The following is a 3,704-nucleotide window of genomic DNA, read 5'->3' on the forward strand; positions in this document are numbered from 1 at the left end:
GGTAGAGGAGGGTGGTAGAGGAGGGTAGAGGGTGTTAGAGGAGAGGGGCGTTCTCTTTCAATGTCTCCCTACCCTCTGTTTATTCATTTTGTAATGATCTCTCTATTTCTTAATCTCTCTCTTTTCTCTCTCTCTCTCCACCCCTCTTTTCTCCCTCTCTCTCCACCCCTCTTTTCTCCCTCTCTTTCTTCTCCCTCTCTCTGAAGTCTATCAGATACGTTGAATTATATTCACACACCACTCAGTGAATATACAGTGAGGGAAATAAGTATTTGACCCCTCTGCAAAACATGACTTAGTACTTGGTGGCAAAACCCTTGTTGGCAATCACAGAGGTCAGACGTTTCTTGTAGTTGGCCACCAGGTTTGCACACATCTCAGGAGGGATTTTGTCCCACTCTTTGCAGATCTTCTCCAAGTCATTAAGGTTTCGAGGCTGACGTTTGGCAACTCGAACCTTCAGCTCCCTCCACAGATTTTCTATTGGATTAAGGTCTGGAGACTGGCTAGGGCACTCCAGGACCTTAATGTGCTTCTTCTTGAGCCACTCCTTTGTTGCCTTGGCCATGTGTTTTGGGTCATTGTCATGCTGGAATACCCATCCACGACCCATTTTCAATGCCCTGGCTGAGGGAAGGAGGTTCTCACCCAAGATTTGACGGTACACGGCCCCGTCCATCGTCCCTTTGATGCGGTGAAGTTGTCCTGTCCCCTTAGTAGAAAAACACCCCCAAAGCATAATGTTTATAATTCTATGTTTGACGGTGTGGATGGTGTTCTTGGGGTCATAGGCAGCATTCCTCCTCCTCCAAACACGGCGAGTTGAGTTGATGCCAAAGAGCTCAATTTTGGTCTCATCTGACCACAACACTTTCACCCAGTTCTCCTCTGAATCATTCAGATGTTCATTGGCAAACTTCAGACCGGCCTGTATATGTGCTTTCTTGAGCAGGGGGACCTTGCGGGCGCTGCAGGATTTCAGTCCTTCACGGCGTAGTGTGTTACCAATTGTTTTTTTGGTGACTATGGTCCCAGCTGCCTTGAGATCATTGACAAGATCCTCCCGTGTAGTTCTGGGCTGATTCCTCACCGTTCTCATGATCATTGCAACTCCACAAGGTGAGATCTTGCATGGAGCCCCAGGCCGAGGGAGATTGAAAGTTATTTTGTGTTTCTTCCATTTGCGAATAATCGCACCAACTGTTGTCACCTTCTCACCAAGCTGCTTGGCGATGGTCTTGTAGCACATTCCAGCCTTGTGTAGGTCTACAATCTTGTCCCTGACATCCTTGGAGAGCTCTTTGGTCTTGGCCATGGTGGAGAGTTTGGAATCTGATTGATTGATTGCTTCTGTGGACAGGTGTCTTTTATACAGGTAACAAGCTGAGATTAGGAGCACTCCCTTTAAAAGTCTGCTCCTAATCTCGTTACCTGTATAAAAGACACCTGGGAGCCAGAAATCTTTCTGATTGAGAGGGGGTCAAATACTTATTTCCCTCATTAAAATGCAAATCAATTTATAACATTTTTGACATGCGTTTTTGTGTATTTTGTTGTTGTTATTCTGTCTCTCACTGTTCAAATAAACCTACCATTAACATTATAGACTGATCATTTCTTTGTCAGTGGGCAAACGTACAAAATCAGCAGGGGATCAAATCCTTGTTTCCCTCACTGTACACTGACATCCACACACACACTGAGCTGTTGTGCTCTATCTGGAATGTTTTTCTTGTCTACATGACATAATTGTTTGTTTCTGAGAACTCTACTGCTCTGGCCTGCTACCACTAAACTACACACACACACTCACACAGACACAGACACACACACACACACACTCTCACACACACACACACACACACACAGACACACAGACTCTGACTACTATTACACTACAGTGTGCAGTGGCCTGTAAGAGTAAAGGAAAGAAGACGCTGAAGTTATTTATTTATCATAGCTCACATATCTTTTACATCTCTTGACATCATAATAAGGGCATCAGGAAAGTTCATGTTGCTGCATCTAATGATCCTCAATGCCAACATGTTGCTACATCTAATAAATAATATGAATATAAATAAATAAATAATGTTCCTCAATGCCAACATGTTGCTACATCTAATGTTCCTCAATGCCAATATCTTGCTGCATCTAATGTTCCTCAATGCCAGCATGTTGCAATGTCAGCTCCAAGAGTGTGTCGGTACTGTATCCATCTGTGTCTGTTTGTGTCTGATTGTGTTTGTGTTTGTGTGTGTGTGTGTGCGTTTGTGTGTGTGTGCGCGCGTGTGTGTGTGTGGACCGAGGCCCAATAGTGGTAGTCATCTGAAGCATTCAGACACTCCCTGCTACTCCGCCACACACGCATCAGGTTACGCACACACACACACACACAAACACACACACACACCCTCTCACCGACCTCCCATCTTTAAAATATTCCGCAAGACTAGAGACATCAACACAACATATTTTTACAGTCACAATCATTCATTCCTCTCTCTCTTTCTCTGTCTCTTTCTTTCACTTTTCTTAGTGATTTAAATATTGACTGGCTTTCATTAAGCTGCCCACTCAAGAAAAAGCTTCAAACTGTAACTAGAGTCTGCAACCTGGTTCAGGTTATCAGTCAACCTACCAAGGTAGTTACAAACAGCACATGTATTGATCACAATTTTACTAATACTGCAGAACTTTGCTTTAAAGCAGTATCCAAATCCATTGGATGTAGTGATCACAATATAGAAGCCATATCTAGGAAAACCAAAGTTTCAAAGGCTGGGTCTAATATAGTATATAAGAGGTCATACAATATGTTTTGTAGTGATTCATATGTTGATTATGTAAAGAATATGTTGTTGTATTTTCTGGTCTGTGGTGTGTCATGATGAGCAACCAGATGCTGCACTTGACACATTAATTAAATTGCTTATTCCAGTTACTAATAAGCATGCACCCATTATGAAAATGACTGTAAAAACTGTAATTGAATTGAAAAATTGTATGGTTGAGAGGGATAAGGCAAAAGGAATGGCAAATACAGTGCATTCGGAAAGTATTCTGACCACTTGACTTTTTGCACATTTTGTTATGTTACAGCCTTATTCTAAAATTGATTAAATTACTTTTTTTCCTAATCAATCTACACACAATACCCCAAAATGTCAAAGCGAAAACAGATTCTAAATTGAGCTCAGGTGCATCCTGTTTCCATTGAACATCCTTGAGATGTTTCTATAACTTGATTGGAGTCCACATGTGGTAAATTGAATTGATTGGACATGATTTGGAAAGGCACACACCTGTCTATGTAAGGTCCCACAGTTGACAGTGCATGTCAGAGCAAAAACCAAGCCATGAGGTTGAAGGAATTGTCCGTATAGCTCTGAGACAGGATTGTGTTGAAGCACAGATCTGGGGAAGGGTACCAAAACATTTCTGCAGAATTGAAGGTTCTCAAGAACACAGTGGCCTCTGTCATTCTTAAATGGAAGATATTTGGAAGCACCAAGACTCTTCCTAGAGCTGGCCTCCCGTCAAACTGAGCGATCGGGGGAGAAGGGCCTTGGTCAGGGAGGTGACCAAGAACCCAATGGTCACTCTGACAGAGCTCCAGAGTTCCTCTGTGGAGATGGGAGATCCTTCCAGAAGGACAACCATCTCTGCAGCACTCCACCAATCAAGCGTTTATGGTAGAGTGG

The sequence above is a fragment of the Coregonus clupeaformis genome, chromosome 39 (genome assembly GCF_020615455.1).
Source record: "Coregonus clupeaformis isolate EN_2021a chromosome 39, ASM2061545v1, whole genome shotgun sequence".
Lineage (NCBI taxonomy): Eukaryota > Metazoa > Chordata > Actinopteri > Salmoniformes > Salmonidae > Coregonus > Coregonus clupeaformis.